General features: G+C 45.7%; 1 long non-coding RNA gene across 2 annotated transcripts; it reads left to right on the top strand.

Moving 5' to 3' along the window:
- Positions 1-654: 654 nt before the first annotated feature.
- On the top strand, positions 655-7,057 carry LOC116225989 (uncharacterized). Of its 2 annotated transcripts, XR_016466551.1 has the most exons (4): positions 655-741; positions 858-969; positions 4,801-4,936; positions 5,793-7,057. It is a non-coding gene; the product is annotated as an uncharacterized LOC116225989 (long non-coding RNA). The 2 variants fall into 2 exon arrangements; XR_004166186.2 differs by lacking the exons at positions 4,801-4,936; positions 5,793-7,057 and adding an exon at positions 2,554-3,084.
- The last annotated feature ends 16,329 nt before the right edge of the window (positions 7,058-23,386 follow it).

The raw sequence follows: 23,386 nt of genomic DNA, 5'->3' as shown, positions 1-23,386 counted from the left end.
AACAAAAATAAAGAACAAAAGAAAACAAGGAGAAATACATAAACAGTCAACACTAAGTATTTTCATATACTCGTGATACTACCCAAAGTTCATCTGTGCTTTCCTCCCATTACTCCCGCTAGGTTTACCAGCACTTTATTCCTCCCTTTCCCTGGCCATTCCCCTCTCCATATTCTTTTCTCCCCAATTCTTATTTATGTATGACCTCATCTGCATACAGCCAGTCCCAGTCCTCTGCAAAATGCCAGGGCTGTCCTTTTAGAACTGCACTCAATGATCATTTTGGGTCCCTTCCAACCTGGGATATTCTATGATTCTATGCTAAATGGATGATTTTGGATAACAGGAGCTGCTGAAACTGGAATTAGTGGATTTAAGCAGGTGGATGCCACCTATCCTAACAAGTTCCTTGGGGATCCATTGGTTCATTTATGGTATTTAATGACAAACTGTATCAAAAAGTTGGCATCGCTCTTTTTATTCAGGAAAAAAAAGTGCAGGTGAGTTGCTCATCCTCTGCCAGACAAAAAGCAATGGGCAGAAAGAGGAAGAAAGTAGTGATTTCCTCATAAATATCTTTGCTAGCCTTACCCCATAAGTAGGTATAGTATGTCCTACTATAGGTAGGACAAGGTATAAAAGCTACAGGTTTTGGGAGTAAATAGGCTTGTAGCAGTCAAGCACAGCTTGTTTGCATTAGCAACCATCAGCTGTGAGGTGATGGCTTAAGGAAATGGATAGGTACTGAGACCAGGGTTATAAAGAGGCATTTTGCAGCCATTGGGCATGTCTTGTGTTTCTCTTCTTTTCCTGTTCTGCTATTCAAGCAGCTGTCCCCTGTCTTGATTTCAACACAGATTGTTGTGTTGGGGCACTGGGACCTTCCAGGAGAAGCATTTGTGATTCTTCATTGCATGCACTCAAAGGCAACTGTCCAGGAAAGACTCCACATTCTGCAGCAGCCCAGGGGTAAGTAACCAAAAAATGCCTGCATTTGCTGTTGGGAAAGCACAGGTTGTGGAAAAGGTCTCATTGATGGGTGAGATAGAAAGCAAATAGATGTTGGTGCAGACCTGGAGAGCGAGTTTCCCTGAGAATGCAGTGATCTCAGCTCTGCTCCTTCCCATCTCTTTCCCAGAAAGGGAATCTCTTCTCATTGATGCCCAAGAAACATTCACTCCTTCCTGATTGTTTCTGTTCATGGGGAAAGCTCAGCCCAGCCAGGCCCTTTCCTACAGCTCAGCATTAAGGAGAAGAGCATCGTGGTTGCCTGTGGCTGTGCTGAATCCTCTCCCTCCTTTACAACACTGGAAATCATTGGGAACATTTGATTTCTATTGAACTAACACCCAGAGATCTTTAGCTTTCACATGAATACTGACATACAGAGCAGAAAGGTTTTCCAGAATAGTGACTGGACCACGTAATTTTAAGGTAGGTCTGAACCAACGCTGGCTATCAATAAGCTGGAGTGGGGGCAATGGGTTCAAGGAGGGGCAGAGATTGCTTTTAGCTTTCCATGTGATCCAATCCACAGGATGCAAGTGATGTTCAACTAGTTCTGTGGTTCTACAAAGTCCTTCCAGAAGAGACTTAAGTCTTCCTGCTTTCTTGAGCAAGTACTGTGAGCACTGATGAGCACAGATACCCCATACTGACACTTCTGGATATCTCTGAGTGCTTGACCTGCTATATATAAAAATGTTGATTGAATCCAGCCTTGGCAGAAAGATTGTTGCAGGAACACCTAGTCTTCAGGTTGTGGCAGGGCTTGTATGTCACTTAGGCAGCAACTACCCATCTTGGTCTTGGATGAGGCCCTCCATATAGAAATAAGTAGAATTTTCCTAGCTTAAAAAAGAGATTTCTAAGCTAAGAGAGAATGGTCCTCAATAGGTAGAAGATCAAGGTTTTTTTGTGGTTGAAATAGAGGGGCAAGGCAAGGAATTAGGGTATAGGTCTTATTAGTCCCTCATGGTTGTTTGAAGGTATTTCTGTGGCTCAAAGAAAAGCTTCACTCATAGAGTCCTAAATTGTTGTCACTTAGGGTAGTATGGTTAGATTGTAGTTGGGCTCGATGATCTTTCAGGTCTTTTCCAACCTGAGCAATTCTATGATTTTTAAGGTTGGAAGAGAGCACTAAGTTCACCATGCCCACTGACCACATCCCTCAGTGCCACATCTCCATGGTTCTGGAACACCTCCAGGGATGGTGAACCCAACACTCCCTGGGCAGCCTTTGTCAATGTTGACCTCTCTTTCAGAGGAGAAACATTTCCTAATAACCAACCTGAACCTCTCCTGGGGTAACAGGCTGAACTGCAGCCTGGGCCAATTAGCCTTGAGTTGTGCATAATGATTTCACCTTTCTTTATGAGAGAGAAAATCTGGTGGTGATGGAATGGACCAGAAGAAAACACAACCACTGCAATCCTCATCACCAGGCTGGCTCCTCTGCTTGGTGACAGACCTCTGGCCAGCACAGGGCTTTGACTTTATTGGCATTGCCAGCCCTGTGCATGGCTCATCTCACCGTTACTGATTTGCCTGCAGGAGCAAGGATGTGTCACCAGCACAGCAGCTCTGACTCGGGTCCATGGGGAGAGAAGTGATGCACATGCTCCCTGTAATAGCTTCTCCAGCCTGCTCACTCCAATAATAGTCTCCGTGTGTGAAATTTCACCTGACCTGAACTTTCCCGAGTTTATCCAGCCTTCACCCTGACAGTTCAGAGCAGAACTGTTTTTATGCCTCGCAACCCAGACACCAAATTGGAGCTGAAGTGACGTTTATTGTTTCAACAGTGTTATTATATGAAGATTGAGCTCATTACAAACACGACCTGTTTTTGAGCCAGGACACATATTAATTTGGATAAAATACCAGCTGTGTCCTCTCTCCATATGGCCTTATCGGGAAAACAAACTGGGTTAAGTTTCATTCCAAAGAATGAAAATGTAATTGAATACTTGCTTCGTTTGAGGAAACTCAAATAATCATTATCGTCACGTCTCTGCTAATCGCAGCAGAGAGGGGGCAGAGGTGTTTATTTCTGTGCATATCTAAAAATAAACCAAGGCACAATTCCTGTGGGGGGGGGGTGGGGGGGTGGGGGGGGGAACAGAGGGCAGCACGGGGCAAACTCTCCTCTAACTCTGGGAGAAGAAGGTTGTCACCCAACCTATGATCCAGCATTGTGTATTGTGGTTTTGCTGTGTTTTTGTGGTGATTTTGCATTTGTTTTGTGTTTTTGGTTTGTTTTTGTTTTTTTTTCCTTAGAGGAGACAGGGGTTATCTCTGAGAAGGCATAGAGGTGGATATGCAAAGGTCTTTTCTCCTCCCCATCAGCACTCTCAGTGTTGTAATTAAGGGCTGCATCCCAGCGCTGCATGTTGGCCTCAGACATCTCCATCAACAACCCAGAGAGACAAATTTAGGAGTAGGGGATGCTGCCTTCCCCTCATCGTTGTGAATCTGCATGGCATTAACATAGAACTTAGCTCTTAGTGCTCCTGGCCCTGGGAGGAGCGCTTTAAGCTGCACTTGCACCTTAAAAATGAAATAAAGCACATGGATGGGGAAAGGAGCCCAAGCTGCTGTCAAAGATGTCCCATTGGAAGACTTCCTGGTGTTTGCTTTGGTGCAGGGGAGAGCTGTGCAAGGAAGCTCTCGGAGGGTTTATTTTCCATAGAATCATTTGAGTTGGAAGGTTCTTTTAAAGGCCATCTGGTCCATCTCCCTGCAATGAACAGGGACACCTACAGCTTGATCAGGGTGCCCAGAGCTCCATCCAGCACTGGGGAAAAAAAAATGTCAATCCTTGAATGCCTTTGGCCATCTGTGATCTGGGATTTCTGCATCTAGAGCTAATTGTGTGCCTGATAGCAGTTGACAGATTTTTATTTCAGTAATTTGAACCCTTCAAAGAGAGAGCCCTTCATGAGACTGGGGCTTTGGGAAGGTCCTGTGACTTCTGCAACTAGCAGTAGAAATGTCCCATCCCAACTCTATATGTGGATGTTAAGATGATGAGAGAGCAGAGGATTGATTTCAGGGGCTGTAAAGGGATTTCATCATCACACGTGATGGATGGGCTGGGATGGTTTAGTCTGGAGAAAAGAAGACTTAGTGGAGACCTCATCACTGTATGCAATGCCTTGAAAAGAGATTGGAGCAAGGTTGGGGAAACAGGTACCCCAACGCCAGGTAACAGTGATAGGATGAAATGTGATGGCTTCAAACTGCACCAGAATAGGGGTCAGGTTGGATATTAGGAAACATTTATTCTCCAAAAGAGCAGTCAGGCACCAGCAAAGGCTGCCCAGGGAGGTGGTGGAGTCAATGTCCTTGGAGGTGTTCAAGAACTGTGGAGATGTGATACACGATGGGATGGGTTGGGCTTGGACTGGGTGACCTTAAAGGTCTTTTGCAACCTGTATGATTCTGTGAGCCAAGGAGGATTGATAATGAGGCCAACATAGAACAGAGGAAGAAATGAAGGCAACAGAAGAAAGCAAGTGAATTAAAACAGCTCAGTTTGGAGCTCTGTTTTTGCAACTGGTTGGGAAAAGAGAGGACATTTCACCCATGCATTTGTGTGAAAAATAAATATGGCAATGACCTTTTTTTTTCAGTAGAAGAATTTGGGATGTGGTTTGGCTTTAATTTCAAAAATTAAAAGAAATGGTTTTCTGTTTGTTGTACTAAAACCAGACCTGTTCTTGATCCTTAAACCAAATTCTTCTGTTAAAAATAAAAAGTCAAACCTTTTTTTGTTTTGTTTTTCTTTTTTCTTCTGAGGAGAGACTGAAATCTTCAAGTGGAAATAAATCAGAAGCCCAAATAAATCTTCTGCTCCAGAAACTCATTTACTGGCTATGCAACACCAGCTGTTTGAATGCAGTTTGCGTGTTGGAAACCAACACAGCAAGTGCAGGTGAGTGACATCTTCAAGGGACTCCTTTTGGGCTGAAAGCTGCTCTGGAGCAGCCAAATTTGGGATCTTTGTGTTTGAGCTATAGCAGCACAAACAGAAGTTTGGTCCCGAGTGGAGATGCTCTGATCCACCACTTGGGTTTTCCATTTAGAGCCTGTTCTGTGGTCAGCCTATGCCTACACCCAACCCATAGAACCAGGTCCAGGAAAAGAGTTATGGGGACAGGTAGCTTTGATGGTACTGAAGCATGGGGAACCTGAGATCTTATCAGGTGTTGAAATAAAATGCATGATTAAACAAGTAAATAAGGAGGGAGGATGGCACTGAAATCATAGTGTAATGAAAAAAAGCTGAGCCTGGCACATTAATTGGAGGCTTAGCATCACATCCATCACCACCTCATTGTATTTCTCTGAGCTGTGGAATAGGCTTTGCATAAAGCCATACAGTAACTTAACATCCCAAAGCTGTAGAAGCCAAAACCTAAACAACAACAACAAAAAGAGAGTAACACCCTCAATGTTGTCCTCCTCCTCCATAATAAATGATGTGGGGAGGGAAGTAAATAAAATTATGGAAAATTAGTATTTCTGAAAATTTCTGGGGGCCGAATGCAGGGTGGAGCCCATCTGCTTTCCCTGCTGCTATTATTGCCAAGGGAAGGCAGCTGAGTAGAGCATGAGTGGGAGCACGAGGGAAAGACAGTCTCATCCCAGGACTTGGTCCTCAGTCTGTAACTCAGTGTGCTTGCATGGCTTTGAAGAAGCTGCCAAACCCCAGAGCATCTGCCTCAGCATCTAAAATGGGACTTTGAGTGGATTTTGGACTCTTCCCTCAGAGATCACTATTCTTTCAGGGCTTTGGACTGCAAAGAACACCAGGTGCCCAAATCACTGCTTTCTGCAGAGACAGGCAAGAGTCCAGACTCAGCATGAAGGTGCTTTGCTCATTCCTGCGTGACCCAAACATGCTCCTAAACCAGACTGAGGCTCCCAGGAGCCTTTGCCTTTAGGTTTGTGTCAGATGAATCCTATTTGGGCAGAAATTTGCTCTCAGGACCACCACCACCCCTTCCAGGTTTCATGGGGGGGAGGACCTCAGTGCAATCGTAGTGGCTCAGACATACCCTGTCCCTGTGCTCTGGTGGTATTGCATCCATTCAGCATTGGGAATTTCTAACCCAATCTACAAAGGTACCCAACATCAGTTGTTTTTAATAACGCATTTGGTTTTGGCCAAGAAATTGCAGATTTGTGCATGTAATGTAGAGGTTGTACGTGTAACACAGAGGTTCTTGTGGCTCACCTGTGTATCAAAATCCACTCTGATGCATTAGGATTTAATTACGAAACACTGCTGGCCCCGACTCCGTTACAATGTAATTAAAAAAGCTTTGGGATATCAGACAAGGAACTGATGGGGCTCATTTTTGCCAGAATGGATAAAATTCCTCCCTACAAGGCAGTTCTTCTCACCCAACTGAGCTGCTTTCTACTTACAAGCAGCTCTGAATGCCTTCAAAACACAAGGGCCTGACCCCAGGCTGGCTGAAATCAAGGGAAAGACTCAGAGCTCGGATGCTGGAGCCAAAAATCTCTTTTCATTGGGATTACAGAATGAACTATCGCACTGCTTAAGTTTCCCCTTTGACTGTGTATGTTTTCTGGCTAATACAGTTAGTTAGGAATTGGCATCAAACGTTTCTTGACACCTGCTTCATGTCCTTCCATGGTGGAGTTGTGGACAGGATCACTAGAGCTAAATCCTCCACTTGTGCCTTGGCTACACAGGCTGAACATTCTGGGTTGGTTTTTATCCTGCCTGGAGCCCAGTGCCTCGTGCTGGATGACAACACAAAGACATCCAGCCTGCAGTTCAAGTGGTGGATAATCCATTGCTTTCCTTGCTCATTTACTCCATTGGTTAGTCACCCTCTTCATTTAGACTCCGTGCTTTATTTTTAACTGATGTGAGTGCCGAAAGCTCTGTTTTCTTTTTCCCACTGCATGCCACCGTGTTCTCCTACAGAGATGAAAGCCGGCGACGTTTCCTTGTTATCCAGGTCACTGCCATCCACGGGATGCAGTTGTTTCTCTGAGATGCATTTTTTCTCTTTGTGTGCCTAATAGTTCACTAACCATCACACATGCTCCTAAAAGTGGAAGCGTTCGCCTGCTTGCTCTTTTCAGATGTCAACTTGGCAAGACGAAATCCCAATATTTCCTGCGTGGGCTTGGCTGGATTGAATCACGGAGTGGTGCAATAAAACAAACGCGTCTCACAATGCAAAACAAGGAAAACTATCCCTTTTCAAGACGAGCATCTCTATTGGCTTATCCCTTCCCTACGAAAGGCTGACATTTGGTTTAAGGTAGAACACATTCTTGACACACAGGCCTATGATCCGTTACAAAAGGGAGCCCACTTCCTGGATTTAGGCTAAGGGACAGGGTTCAGGCAGGGGGCAAGCTATATATGTGTCAAAATGAGCAATGTCTTTTTGGGTCACATATACTTTTGACTTCAACACTGCTTTATGTAGGCTGTAAAATTAATAGGTGGGAACTAGATTTATTTGTCCCCCTGGCCTGGTAGTTGCTTGTTAGGTTAAACTCACTGATTTCCTGGTACAAAAGTGCTTGTTAAAATAATCTCCCTGAAAATATTCCTCTGGGACTACTTTATCTTCTGAAATCAAAAATTCCTAAATAATGAAATGCTCAGGATGTGACAGACGAGCTCGAGCAAAACAAAACAAAACCCCCCAGAAAAGAAGAGCTCATTCCCATAAACTCTGCTTGGGGAATTCATCTCCTTTCTGGTGTTTTGTAACAAATGCCAGCATCCGTGCTCCACGCAAAAATACCCTTCTGCAGAACTCACCTGTTGCTCTTTTCTTTCCTGAGCCTCATTCTGCCCTCCTCGTTGACCCAAGTTTCTCTGTGATGTAATTCCCATTGACTTTACCCAGCTTGGATCAGTCGTCAGTCACAGAATTTCCAAACAAGGACACAAGCAGTGAGAAGACTTCTATACTCAGCAGGCCTCTTTTTCCTATGTTTTCAGAGAGTCTGCTCCCCAAACATCACTTCCCCCCAGCCCTCTCCTCCTCAGCAGGGGCCTTGAATCTGCTCGTTTGCTTACGTTTATTGCTCATCTACAAATCTCAGCCCATAAATTAAGAATCCAGCACTACATCTCCTTACCTCCCAACATGAAACTGGATGACCTTTGAGGAACCTTCCAAGCCAAGCCATTCTATGATTCTATCCTCCCAACCAGTCCTTATCTACCTCCACTTTTACCTACCTTCCCTCTCTACGACCCCATTTTCCTCCCATACACCACAACTAAATCTCTCTTACCACCACAGGCATTGCTCCACCTCATCAATCAGCCTTCTCCAGTCTCGGCTCTGTCCCCATATCCTAATCCAGACATGGCACTGGGGAGCCCAGTGGGACAGAAGGGACATGGGCATATGGCAACAAAGGGTTTCCAGATTTGTGCTGTCAAGTTTTCTTCTCTGAGTTAAGGAGCTGCCACTGGCAGGTGCTCCTTGGGCATAGTTCTCCTTGGGCATGGTTCTCCTTGGATATGGATCTCTTTGAATATGGACATACTTTGTCTCAGGACCCAGATGTGGTCAGCATGTAGATTTAGATCTGTCCTCTCCACCCAGGCTGACATAACCTATTCGTATCTAAGTGCTAAGAGCTTCATCAGCACAGAACAATGGGACACAGCCTCAGCACCCAGGCCCTGAGTCAGCACATCTGTCTTGTAGTTCCATTTTTTTTTTTTTTACCTCTGTAGACTTGGTTGGCATTTTTAGGAGTGGTTTGTTGTGTTGTTTGTTCAGGCCTTGCACATCTATATGGCTCTGTGTAGTGCCAGTTCTAACCTTTGTGGACCTCTGTGTTTATATGGATCTATATAGTGCCATTTTTAACCTCTATAGTTCTGCTTGGCTTTTTTAGGTTTGGTGTTGGGGGGAGAGTAGTTGCTTTTTTGGTTGTTGTTTTATTTTTTTGTCAGCAGCTGAAGTGTGCAGGGAAAGAGCAGCCTGGGGTTCTTGCTGCAACTCATCACACTGCAAAACTCAGCCCTTCCTCCATCCCTCCTCCCCTTTCCTTTCTTGCTCCAGTTCAGGGGAGGCTGTCAGTCTGCACTCCCTTACCCCCTCCTACCTCCTCCAGGTGTGGGTACTTGACTGCAATCAAATACTCTCTCCAGTAAAAGGTGGTGGAGAGATATTATTATGGGCTGGAGCTGTGGTGCTTAGGGACCTGTTTGCACAATGAGAGCTTTGTGTGGTTGTGTTATTCCGGCTGCTGGAGGAAGAAACCTGGAGTGCTGGAGGATGCTCATGTGTGCTGGGAGCTCCTAGGTGAGAGTGCAAAGGGCATGTCCCTAACGTGACTGCAGAGGGGGAAAGGAGCTCATGTGTTCTCTGGGGACTGTCTGTCTTTACCTAATAACAGAGATTGAGGAGCTGGTTTGAGCTACCCAGACATTACATCAGCCTGTGGCCTCCCTCCCATTGGTCCCCTTGCTTTAGCCCCTTTAATTCGGCAGTGTATCCTTACAGTCACCTTAGTGTCCCGACCCATGAATCACATTTGTGTCTCTCCCCTAGCAATGGAAAAACTCTGCATCTCTTCTAGTTGGTGAGATCAATGCTGCAAGCAGAGGAAAGCTTCCTTCAAGGAGGTGGCAGTGCTTTTCCTTTTTTTTTTTTTCCCCTTCCCCCTCTTTTTTTTCTCTTCCCCCCTTTTTTCCCCCTTTTCTTCTGGCCTTCCCTTTTTCCCCCACTTAATCCCCCTAGTTTAGATCCAAGTGCACTAAACAGAATCAAACTATGTTCCTTGAAAGCACATGTGAGGGATAAGCTGTGTCCCAAACAGCTCTCATCCTACCCAGAGAGAGGAACAGGGTAGGAACCAAACCACAGAGAGATCAGTGAGGAGATTCAGGCATGATTTACAGCCTGTACACAAGTAAGCACATCAGCCACAGGGTTGCCCCAGGATCCCTCAGTGAGGAAAGAGATGGCCTGAATCACATTGCAGAGCTCCTGTATTTCTCTAAGTGGGATTCCTAATACAAGGAGCTGATGGCAGTGACCCTCTAGATAGGATGACTGTGGCCTTGGAGACTTCCTCAGTGACTCAGCTTGTGGGACTCTTGAAACTCAAGAACTCCATTCTCCATCGAAGGAAGCAATGAAAACTCCTGCTATTTTGGGGGCAGCTCCTGACCTCCTCCCCTAAGCTACTCTCTGAAATCCCACAAGGCTGAAGGAGAACCAACTTCTCTGGATCACGTGGATTAGTTTCTGTCACTCACAACCACAGAAAAGAACTTGAAATGATTACCCAAGCGTGTTCTTAAGGTTTAAAAATATGATGGCTAAGAAAGAGAAACGAATAAGAAATTATAATCTTTCCCTAAGATCTTGTGGTTTGGGAAGGAGGGGGCTCACTTCAGTGCTTTGTCTTCTAGACAGATCATTTTTTCCTGTCCTCTTCTCTCCTTATAAGAAAAATCCTGTGTGAAGGATGAAACAAAGGCATTTGCCTCCAGCTTTCTTGTAGAGTGTCTCATTGCCCAGACCCCTAGTAGGCATCCACCAGGCTTAGCTGTTAATTTGTTATTACTAAAATAATCACTATTTCGAAACGAAAAAAATAATCTTTATCTGCTTATTCTGGTGCCCAGGAGTAGCTCATGTGGGAGAGCTGGATTAGATTTGATGCAATGCATGAGAGCATTGAACTGAAAACCTCACTCGTTTTTCCGAGTGGATGGGGTGCTCCTCCCAAGCTGGCCCAGCTCTGTCTGAACTGCTCAGGAAGATCTGCTTTAATGCAACATCTGTTTACAACAACAGCATCTCCAGATCCAAACAACTCCTGATTACTTTCACATTTCTGATATAGATAGAGCAGCTCAGTAGCTTTGGTCTCGAGGTTCCCAGAACATCCTCCTCCAAGGACATCATTTGGAGGTAATTGCGGGGCTGTTGTTGTAAACAGTTTCTCTGCAAGCTCCCAGCAAGGCAAGAATCCCTTATTGAAAACACTCCATCCAGACAGCATTGCTTGTCAGTGACGAGCTGCAGGGATGCTGGATCCCTGGCCATTTTATAATCCGCCGCGGTCATGAACTAGGCAGCTTGGAAGGATCTGTTTGAATCAGGGGACATCCAAGAGGAATCAAAAAAAAACCCATCACGCCAGGAGTGCAGCCTGTTCCATTTATTCCACTTTCCCTTGCTAATGAGGGTGATCTGTGCAAAACATGAGGCCCCAGAAGGGGCTGACATGCTCTCCTAAAGGCCAGCTTTTAAAGGACATTACAGGGCTGAACTTTTGTTGCCACGTAGGTTATGGAAGGACACGTAGCAAGAGAGCAACCATGGCAGGATTTTTTCTTTACTAAGAGATTTGCACCATCAGATCTGTTCTACCTGTTGTAGGACACAGTAGTCAGCCTAAAAATTAAGCAAACAGGCCTATAGCATAAGTACCTCTGTAGGGTGTCTGTGGACTCTAAGCCCCAACAATTATATGTGCCTTGAAGGATCTATCCTAAAAACAGGCAGCAGCTGGACCACACCAATTATCTTGTCCCATGGACCAGCAAGAAATGAAGATAGTAACCCCCCAGTGCTGCCAACTGTTTTGATTTTATTGGACATCTTGCAGTTGTCAGTGTTCTCTCCATAAAATCCCAGCTGCTGGGTTCAAGAGATTGTGTGAAGAATAGAAGGTTTTATTCGACATCAAAAGAAGGAACAAATAATAATAATAAAAATATGGCCCTACCCCCTTTTCTTTGACTGCAATGCAAAGCTTAGAAATATGGAGTCAAAAGCATTCTGCAAGCTGATATCTGGCAAACAAAGAAAAAAATCCAAAGCTGGTTATTTTTAAGCTGATCTTAGAACCTGTAAGCCAATCTTACAGCTTTGGTGGCCAGAGCCTTGGTACGTGTGGGCTGGCAATTCAGGCCCCTGCACAGCAAAATTTGGGGGAGTTTAGGCAAAGGGCTGTAAGTTGTGGAATGGCAGCAGCTTTGGAAGTTAACAACCTGTGGGTAGGACAACTGTAACCCATCACATGCTTGTTCTTATGTACTCCACTAAGAAGCAAAATAAAGCTCTTGCAGTAGACAGGGGGAACTTTAAGATGTGTTTTTGTGGGCTGGGAAGACAAGTGCCATCAGCAGAGCTCATCTGGCAAGTGGTAACTCATCACACTTTGCTATCAGTCTGAAATAGAAATGTGTACTTCCAGGTCTATAGGAAGAGTCATCGTCATTTTGAGACCAAAGGCCACCGACTTGAAGAACTCCAAGACTACATCCAGGTTCTGTGGCCAACTGGAAGACCCAGGTCACAAAGTAGGGATGGGAAATATGGAAGGCAGTAGAGTTATCCTCTTCTTTTTGATGTTTGGGCTCACAGGAGTGGTGGGCCCTGGATACCTTCCACAGCATCCCCACTAAGACAGGAGGAGGAGTGTGCTGGGTTCAGCAGATGGCGCTCCTCCCTTGACTAAGTGCCGACAATTAGCAAATTAACTTAATTAGGGAGTGATTGGGACTGAGGTTTCCTCTGCCTGCATGTGTGTGGGCTTCTTCACTGTCCGCTGAGCAGAAGCCTTTTGTGCTGAGTTGGAGAGGGGATGGCCATGTGCCCATAGGAGAGCATGGGGAAGGTGCATTGGTGGTACACCAAAGCAAGAGACACAAGATGAGCCCCTGCATTCCTGACTGCAAAGGGAGAATCGGTGAGGGACAAGCAACCAAGGCAACTTCTTCTCTCACCCCAAGCAAGGGATTTGCCTCAGTTTCCCTATCCACACCAGCAAGCTGTGGGAATGTCCAGCCCTGGGACCATGGCCAAGGAGAACCTATCCCTATGTGCTTGGATAGGTCTGCATTCAGCCAGCATTGCCTTCCCCCCTCCCCTTCCCCCAAGTGCTCCTCTTCATTTTGAGACAAGCTCTCTAATGGTTTGCTCTTAATTAGGGTGAACTCTGAGTGCCCTGCTAGCACGCCCTTTCCTTTGTCAGCTAATTGGCTGGGCTTTCTGATCTATTATGTAAATAGTCTAAGTCTCTGCGGCACAGTGTCGTAATGCAATGCATTCCTGGGAGCCTGGGCTTCTGTTTCATGGGATCGTGCTCCAGCCTCAGGCAAAAACAGCAGCAGCAACAACAAAAACCAGGCAAGCCTTTGGCTCACTTTCTCGAGGCTCCAGAAATGAGTTGCAGAAGAAAGTGTTCTGGGCAGCAGTTCAGGGCATGCAGATGGGGATGAGGGTGCGTGAGGAGGCTGAGGACAGCGGGAAGAGTTAAAGACTTCTCTCCTGCTCTCCATCTCGCAGGCTGACCCCAGGATGAGCAATCACCTCCTGCTTTGGACAGCTAGGGCTGCACTCAGACCCATGTGCAGAAAATAGGTCTGAGGTGATCTGGAGGCTGCTGTGTCGCATCCTCATTGGGAAGGAGCAGCCACACTCTTCTGCTTATGGTCCCATCCAGGCATCAAGCCCATCATGTTGCAAGGTGCCTCACAGCATTGCACACATTTAAAGCTATAGGTGCTTAAGCAGGAGGGCAGTTTGTGCTCTGTTGAAGTAGCAGACGTGCTTGCCTAGACAGCTCTAGACTCTACTTCCATTTGCTTTTTGCAGATGCTCTGGTAGGAGAATCTCAGAGTCATGCAATGGCTTGGGTTCACCCTCCAGTGTTAACAACCAGCAAGGGGCTAGCTTCCTAAAAGGGATCAATAGGCCAAACCTTTTCCAAACGTGAGCAATTTTGCTGTGTCTCTCTGTTTTGAGGTCCACTGCAACTCACCCTGTGTCACCATTTCATACACTTTGACATTTTTGCAGGTAGCACAGGGGGACAGCCCAAGTAGTGTAAGGACTTTTCAAGCAGTGCCTGACCTCGCTCCTCCAAATACCAGCTAGTGCTCATATATAAAGGGAGAAAAAGGGAGGGAGAAAAACTTCAAAACTATAATTATTCCACAGACAAGGAGAGCTATAAAATAAATGAGCAAAGTCCCTGCTCCGATAAATCCACTTAGAAATCCAAACCCAGTAGCAACAGCGTAATTTATGTCCCATTGAAAGAGGTCCAGATGAAAATTGATGAATTCTCTTATTTGTGTAATAAATCAGTTTCCATTAATGTAACCGATACGCATATTTATAAACACAGGCTGTACCCTAGGCTTGGCATTCAAGTTGTTGGGAGGGGGGCTGGGGAGTAAAGAGTGCTCTGAACCATAAAGTCCTTTCTGATAAATCCAGAAAGACAATCTGTGAAAAGATAGTGGGCTCAATTTATGACACCTGAAAAAGAGCCAAGCGTGAGTAAATCTTTTGTTCGTGTAGAAATAAATCTGGTAAAATCTTCCCCTTTCGTGTCTCTGGAGGGGGCCATAGAGCCAGTAAAAAAAGGTCAGATTATTTCAATTAGTTGTTTGCTTCGACCACACTTCTGTGCTCCCAGGCTCACAGGTTCCATGGCCCATGTGTCTGCCTCTTGAGCACCATGAGGAGCTTTCCTGTCTTAGAACTTGCTGGGAAGCAGCAAGGTGGATTGGTTTTGGTGCTGGTCATTCAATGGAACAGTTTGTGCATGCAGTGATACGAGGATGTTGCAAAGGATCAGCCATGGGGCAGGAAGAGTGCCGTGTATTTTATTTACAAAATGATGGAATCACAGAATCATTAAGAGTTGGAAAGTAGCGCTAAGATCATCAGGTCCAACCATCAACCCATCCCCACCGTGTCCACCAACCATGTCCCTGTTGCAGCAGGTCATTTTTACATCAGCCAGTGAAGGATGGGAGGTTGTCACATTCATTGTTTGTTTCGTATTTCTGATGTTGTCAGGATTTTTCAGCAGGCAGTGGCATGTCCTGGCTGTACTGAGGGCTGTGGTGTGCAAACTATTGAAGTAATGTCAGTCTGTCCTGGAATAGCACAGCCACAGAGATGCAGGCTTAGGCTTGAGATCAAGTTAAGACCTCACCTAGGGAATTACGGTGGTATGGTTAAAGGATTTACTCCACCATCCATCCTTCTTGTCCTGAAAGCAGAAAGCAAACCTCGCAATCTTGAGTTCTTGGAAGAATCCATTGACTTGAACCTGCATGACTCCAGCTTGCATCAGTATAAGCTGCAAAGTGCAACAGGCAAAGAGCAGGCACACCATGCATACTGCTGGGTGTGCAGCAGCCTCTGGTGCAAGGCTCAGACCTAAGGCTCTGTCCCTTGGTAGTGCTCATGAGTGCAGTGCCCGAGGCCAACTCTGTATGAATAAACAAAGCAGAGTTGGGGTATGGGCTCACCCAGTCTCCTATTTTGTCCCAGCCACTCAATAGTCTCCCTAAAAGCATCAGAGCACACTTGGACGGACTCACCAAGTTGGGTGATTGTGTATCTGAGCTCTTCTCCTCCATAGCCACATCCCAGTCAGATCTCAAGGACATTGTAGGGATCTGCAGGATGGCTTATGCCACTTCTGTTAATCCATCCACAGGGGTAGACTGCTGCTTTCCCTCCTGTGCAGCTTGCACAAACCCTCAGAAGCCTTGCATAAACCACGTGCCTGAAGTTACTTACTGAAAAACTGAAAAAATAGCAGCAAAGAGAAGTCTTATTTTTCTTTCACTCTACCCACTTTCTTGCCAAGGCATCGTGGCTGCTAATGATCTTACACCATCAGCTGAAATAATAACTAAAGATTAAGGCAAATAATCCCTGATGAATAGCTATTGGAAGATCGCTGGTAGCAGCAAAGCTTCAGATGTTGACAGCAACAGTGGCACACAGCACCAAAATGCATTTGTGCCAGAGAGACCACATGCATTCCACCCCGTTCCAGCACCATGTCCTCTGCTAGAGGTGCCACGAGGGAGAAGAGCTGAAGAAGAGAAGAGCTTGGTGGCTTTGCACGAGAGCGTGCAATGAACTGCATGAGCAGTGTGCCATGCCAGCCCAAGGACAAGCACAGAGTAGGAAGGTGCTCCAGCCTCTCCTAGGCACCTGGGAGAGAGTTCATGAAAGCTGCCCAGGGAGAGGAACATATACTGGGAACACGGAGAGCCAGGAGGCAAACACCAGGGTTATCACAGGCACCATCGTGAGACTCAGCCTTTGTGGTCTAACGAAGCTGGGTGATCTCAGCAGCACCTCATCCCCCAGAGAGCTGGGGTGAGGTTCTGGAGATATTTACCGAGGGAGACGCAAGATGGTTTCAACTAAAGGATTGTAGTAAGGCTGTAGTAAGAGCTGGGCGCTGGGTCGAAAAACAGCAAACACCAAAAGAGGATTAGAGATTGGGAGAAAAGGATGGGCCCTACAGAGCGGAGTCATCCCATGCCTGAAATCCATGTCCTTTCCATACTGCTAGCTGAATTATTGAGTTTGATGAGAGTACCGTGTCAGCTAGATGAGGAGGTGGAGAACTGAGCTGAAGGTCACAGGGTAGGTGCTTTGGAGGTCTCATTAACACTCTACCCAGGGCTGCTTTTCTGGGAAAGCTATATTTAGGGACTTTCCCTGAGCACGGAGAATAGCTTTCACTGCATGCCAGAGGTGATGCTATTGAGCTTTGGCTTAAGGTTGAGCAAAACAGGCAAAGACTATAGGAAGCTCTGATTCAGATGATGGTTGGATGGCTTCTATTTAAGTTTGGTTTTCTTTCCACAAGGCTCTCAGGTCATAGCATGGACCTGCTGTGCTTACTGTGCTCACATTGTCCTTAGATGTGCCTGGAGCAGAAGCTGGTAGGGCAATTCCCTCTAAGAACTCTGCAATGGGTTGGCCTACCCCTGGCTGAAAGTGGGTCCTTACCCCAACCAGACTCCAAGAGAAGGAGAGGCTTCTAGAATGAAAAATGGAAATCGAAACACAGAAAGCTTGAACTGGGGGCCTGAGACGCCAACAACAAGGGCACCTCCTCCAATCCTATTGGATGCCCTGTCCCTGGAGGTGTTCAAGGCCAGATTGGATGGGGCCCTGAGCATCCTGGTCTAGCATTAGATGGGATGATTGGTGGCCCTGCATGTGGCAGGGGGGTTGGAGATTCATGATCCTTGAGTTCCCTTCTAACCCTGGCAATTCTGTCATTCTGTGATTCTGGTACAACTCCATAGCTGTATCTCTGGCCTAGCACCAATGAGAGCCCAGTTCAGAACCCCATTTCACTTTGAGACTTTTGGTAAGTCACCCAGTCACACTGCACAAGTTCCTTTTCTATAAATCTGAATGTATCTCTGCCTCAACTATTCCCTCTGTAAATTTTAGGGAGGGGGCAGGGAGCATCCTTTTTCCACCATAGCATCCAGGCATAATAGGACCCCTATTTAGGCTGGGGGACATTGCTATCATTCCTTATTTTGGAGGAGCCAGCACAGGCATTCTGGGAAATGACCCCGTTCTGCTCAGTTTGCTCATGCTCTCCCTGTTTTGGCAGTGGGAGCTCTGCTGTGTACATATGGGTGTGGGGCAGGTTCTAGAAACAGCAACAAACAGCTGCGGGTTCATAAATCTTTCTGCTTCCATACCTGTGCAGGGAACCTCACCTCACCTATTCATGTGCTAATTAAAAAAGGAATCAGGGCAGTGCATCAGCATGGGCAGGGCTTAAGCAACTCCTTTGCAAATTCATATCATTTGCAGGCCTCAATGACACTTATTTTTTCTCTTTCACGCTACACAAATTCCAATGGCTATTTTTTTAGTCTTTGTTGGGGGGGGGGCTCATGGTTCTAACACTGATGGTTTGATCGATAGTGCTGTCTATGGCACGTCTCCAGGGATGCCCTGTGTCTGTATTTTCAGCCTGCTTGACATGCAAAGCTTCAATTCTTTCTCCAGAGACAGAGGACCAAAATGAACAGCCCATTATGATTGTCTTTATGATTTTCTTTTCCTCTCTCTAGTCAACAAAGAGCCACCAAAACACTGGTGCACTACATCGTACCTCTAGGTACTACTGTAGGCTTTGTGAATCCAGTTCCTCTCATTTGACACTTTCTTCTCTCAGAGTCTGGGATGCAACTCACCACAAACTGTCACCCATGGGGAGCTGTAAAAGGACATTGCCTTGGCCTACGCTTGGATATTGAGAAATACTTCTTCTCTGAAAGTGTGGACAGCCACTGGCACAGCTGCCCAGGGAAGTGGTAGAGTCACCATCCTTGGAAGTGTCCCAGAACCACGGAGATGTGGCACTGAGGGATGTGGTCAGTGGTCATGGTGGGGTGGGTTGGGATTGGACTTGGTGATCTTAAAGGTCTCCTCCAACCTTAACAAGTGACAGGATCCCCATGAAATTCAGCAGCTGTTGAATCATAAAATCATAGAATGGCTCGGGATGGAAGGGACCTCAAGGATCATCAAGTTTTAACTCTCCTGCTGCAGGCAGGGCTGCCAGCTTCCACATTTAATACTAGACCAGGCTGCCCAGGGCCCCATCCAACCTGGCCTTGAACACCTCCAGGGACAGAGCATCCACAACCTGGATTCAACCTGTTCCAGCACCTCACCAATCTCTTGGTAAAAAAAAAACTTCACAAACACATGCATTTTCTCCCATGTAATTAACTTCTGGAATCTTTTGGATTTGCAAGCACAGCTAGGACTCATTACTCTAACCCTAGGATCTCAAACCAAACCCAGGTGCTCATCCCACCCCGTGTTATGGGAGCCCTGAGATCACCAGGGAAATAGAGAAGAGCAGTGCCCAGGAGCAATTAAAACACAGACTTTGTAACTGGGTGCATGGATAAAGCTTAACACAAAAAAAAGGAATAAGAGAGTAGAAGAATAAATTTTGTTAAGTGAGGAAGGATTATATTAATGGGCAATTGAAACTGGTGCTCTTGATCGTGATCTACAATAGAAGTTCTTTCTGGTTTCCTCCCACGACCACTCAGACACCTTTCCCTGCCCTTTCATGACTGAGACAACTTTTCTAACAGATCAACTTGAACCCTTGATATGATCTATGGTGTCTGCTTGAATTCAATCACTGTACTGGTGGATAGAGACTTCATGCAGAAACATTTACAAACATCTGATTTAGGCATCTACAGCATGGAGATGAATCACCCCTCAAAGACTGAGCTCTGCTCCTGTTCAACCACAACTTATTTAAAAACAGGGTGCTTGGAGCAGTTTTCCAGACTGTCTTAGAGCCTGTGTGTATGCCATTTTTTCCATATTTCCTATGGGTAGGAAGACAATGATGTCTGCATCCCCGCATCTTTATATATACTGCAATGTCACCTGTATATTCAGGTGCGTGGAGTGATCACCACTGATTAACTCAAAATCAGACCGACTTTTTCTAAAAGAAGAGTAGCAATTAAAACTATAGTTGGGCATTTCTGTATAGCACGGAACAATAACAGAGTTAAGAAGTTTTGACAGCTACTCTGCACTTTTGAAGTGTCTCCAGCCTAAACAATGAAAGCTCGTGGCTCTTCAACTGCACTACAGAAGAGCTGGAAAAAAAAAAAAAAAAAAAAAAAAAAAAAAGAAAAGGGGGTTTTCAAGAGGTAAAGCAAATACCTCACTATCACGCCATAGCTTGGCAAAGTTGAGAAGAGGACACAAATTCCCTGGATGCCTCATGCCTGAGCTGCAAGGCTGCTTGGAGCAGGCCTTGTCATTTACTATGTGTTTGTACAGCACCTGGCTCTGTTGGACCCTGACCGAAGAAGGAGCCTGTAGCCCTAGTTTTAAAAATAATCATTAAGCAACGTCCCCAGAGGCGCTGAGCAGAGCAAGAAGCTTTAGCTGTGCCCTCCTTGGAACAAGAGCTCCCTTCCATGGGGGCACATGATCCTCCCTCCACCAATTGGCAGCTCTAGGCAGATTCCCCACCACTTGCTAAACATAGCCCAAAACTCAGTGCCTGTGTAACATGTCAAGTGTTAGCTGGGGCTAATCATTCACGTTATGCAACCGAGTCACATGCATGCATGCGGCATACATCAAGCAAGCTCCTGCCCTGGTTGCAGCAATAGCCCTACCTCCATCTGAGCTGTAATTATTGCTACCCTGCAAGATGGATGAGATAAAAGGCTTCACCACCACTCCCTGCTGTGCTCAGAGGTTTTTTGGTAACCTCAAGCTGAAGGAACCAGTGGCAGCTTCTTATTAACCCCATCCCAATATATGCCCCCACGCTGGACCTCCTGCCTGAGTGCAAAGCTGTGGTTCCAATGGGTTGACCCAGTGAGTAGTCCTCCATCCTGCCTTGAGAGTCCTCCAGTGCCTTCCTACCATCCCCATTCACAAAAGTGAGAGAATTTGTGGAGAAAGAACCACAAGGCATCATCAGCTTCCTATAACACCAGGGCATTTCACCTCTGGATATCTTACAACCCATTGGGCAGTTGTCACCTGAGCCAATTTCCCAGTGAAGACATATCCAAAACTGACACAACTTCTATCTGCCAGGCACCAGGAACACTTTGACCTTCCCAGAAATTCCTTTTTCTCCACATTTCTGATTTTTTTCTACATTTTTCATTTGCAGATCACAAACTTTTCCCTGCAATTCTGAATTATCTCTGTATTTCTGCATTCGACATTTTCAGATGGCAATTTCTTCCTTGTGTTTCTGAATTTCCCCCGTGTTTCTGAATTTTCCTTACATTTATCTTTGCCCGGGGAAAAAAATTATCTGCTTTCTCTTCTAGAGATGGAGACTATTCTTTGTTAGGTGGGAAAATAAATAGAATGGAATTGGCCCCAGAACTCCCCAGGTAGCACACTCAGGTCTCTCTCTACCTCTCTCCTTTCCATGAGCCATTCCTCAATCTTGTGTGAGATCTACAGCAAATTCCTGGGAGGTGAGGGAAGATGTGTGTCTTGTGTCTGCATGTGGGGATGGAGCTGCCTGCTGAGCACAAACATGGACATGCTCTCAGGGCTGCTCTGAGCAGACAGTGGGCTCTGATGTTGGGCAGGAAGGCTGGGCACCCTACCAGGATGCTGATGAGATGCTGAGCTTGGCCAGGTGCAAGGAGGCTGTGGAATTTGCTCTCCTGTCTTCAGGGAGCTGATGCTGAATGTGTTACTTTGCCTTCCTCCAGTCCTTCACTGCAATGGATCATTTACATCTGGTTCCTGACAGCTTTTGTTCTTCCCAAAATGATATCCCTACCTATCCAGGACATCAAGCCCCTCTTCAAAAAAATCTTAGAATCACTTGAGTTGAAAGGAACCTCCAAAGGCCAACAGGTCCAACTCCCTACAATGAACAAGGACACCTACAGCTCCATCACTTGCAATCCAGGGCAAAAGAAAAGGTTGAAACTCATTTAGCCCCATGGTAAATCCTTGCCCACTACCCATAGCTCCTGTTAATGCTTGAGCAGCAAGAGGCCACAGCTGTGCTGGACCTGGGAGGAGATATTCTGCCAGTAAACAGCAAAGAAGGCATATTGCATGAGGAGATGCTGCAGGGCTTGATGTGCATTTTAACAACAGGAACTTGAAAACGCTCCATGGATTCAAAAGGATGTTAGAGGGCATTAAGAAATGCTTTTGGCCTCAGATGGAAATTCAGTTGCAACTTGACTGGAGTTTAATCCTGACTGTTAGCTATGCAGCACAAGGGATCATCTTCTGCTTTCCCCCAGGGGCGGTGAAGTTCCTCTTCGTTACTGGACGCCGTACTTTGGTGTACTAAAGGCAAATTGTGCTGAGAGAGCTGAGTAATCCTCTAAAGGTGGGGGAGATTGATAGTGTTGACTAAGATGTAAAATCTGCCTACTTTGTACAAGAATTTCATCACCAAGTTGCTGCCTTTCCCAGCAAGCTTAAAATCCATAGAGGATTGCATGAAGTGCTTTGATGAGGCATCCTTAATTGAATTCTGAAGCTATATATGAATTACCTTATATATAGATTAAAGGAGTTGCACGAAGTAGTTAGAATGATGGAAATCCGACTCTTCTTCACTTTCCCATAAATTTTTATAGCTAAATCTCTTTGTGTCAAAATTTCCCTTAATCCAACCCTTCCCCTAAAGGTGGAGAACCTCTGAGAGAGCAGTGGTAATGTTTGAAGAATGTTGTGCTAAAAATGTTCATATAAACACGCACCAAAAAAAGAGAGAGAAACTAATAAGGGAAAGAAATCACAAGAAAAAAAAAAAGTCCATTTCTCCAGACATTCCTGATTACAATTCTTGGACACACAAAAATTAGAAATAGCTGAAGCTATTCTTCACACTTGGCCTGTTTTGTGGATTTTTAAGGTATCTCCAAATTTCCTTGTCTTTTTGGAAGGAATTGACTCAATGGTTTAAAGTTGTAGAGCTTTTTTACTGAGATTGGACATCTTTGAAAACAGGAAGTCTTGCGCCTACTTCATAGTATTTCCTGCAATTTTTTCTGAGTTGTATCACTCTTGGGATGCCAGAATATTTCCAATATAAGTGGGAAGAGTTCTGAAGGCTTTAGGTTCTGTATGTTGGTGTGCATGTGCTGTAGGTTCCTAAAGAGGTGGAAACCAAAGACTTTACCCCAAGAGCTGTTCTCTTTTCATAGAATCATAGAATCATAGAATGGCCTGGGTTGAAAAGGACCACAATGCTCATCCAGTTCCAACCCCCTGCTATGTGCAGAGTCACCAACCAGCAGACCAGGCTGCCCAGAGCCACATCCAGCCTGGCCTTGAATGCCTGCAGGGATGGGGCATCATTTTCAAATGAGATGCAAAAAGCCCAAGATGTGCAGCGTCCATACATCAGTATCACAGAAACTCACCCCCAGCTTGGCTAAAATTCAAAACCAAAAGCTAAAACCCAAGGACCCACGCACAAAGAGACCCAGCCTCAAATCCTCCGAGTATCTTTTCCTCACGTTTGGTTTTGCTTTTGAGTGATGTGGGATTAGGCAAATACTGACTTGCCGTTCCACTTCTCACGGTTTGCAGGTCGCCCAGCTCTGCCAATGCAGAACCTGTGTTCTCAGCAACAATCAGGGCTTTTAATTGTTTCACGTCATGTGAAAAGCCTTAGCATTGATTTAATCTCATGTACTTTGAGAACAGAAGTGCCTGATTTAATGGTTGGCAACTCCCGCCTGCAGCAGGAGGGTTGGAACTGGATGATCTTTGGGGTCCCCTTCCAACCCCAGCCATCCTGTGATTCTGTGAACAGAAGCAGGAGGATTCAAAGCAACTTGCTGCAGTTCAGAGAAGGGTAATGGAGGGTGAACTGCTTCCATCTGGCCACAAGTGCTAAAATACAAGGTTTGGACGTTCGTGTGCGGGACTTAATGTTCATTTGCAAGCATTGAGAAGCACATCCAAAGACACGGTCAGAGAGGTGTAAAGAGGGAGGCTTTCATGAAGGCTGACTTTGTGTTGCTTTTCAGGACAGCAGGTTTCAGGAG

This window comes from Phasianus colchicus, chromosome 4 (assembly GCF_987193195.1).
Source record: "Phasianus colchicus chromosome 4, bPhaCol1.hap1.1, whole genome shotgun sequence".
NCBI classification, from domain to species: domain Eukaryota; kingdom Metazoa; phylum Chordata; class Aves; order Galliformes; family Phasianidae; genus Phasianus; species Phasianus colchicus.
The sequence above is the reverse complement of the archived record's forward strand: the minus strand, read 5'-3'. Positions and strand labels throughout refer to the sequence as shown.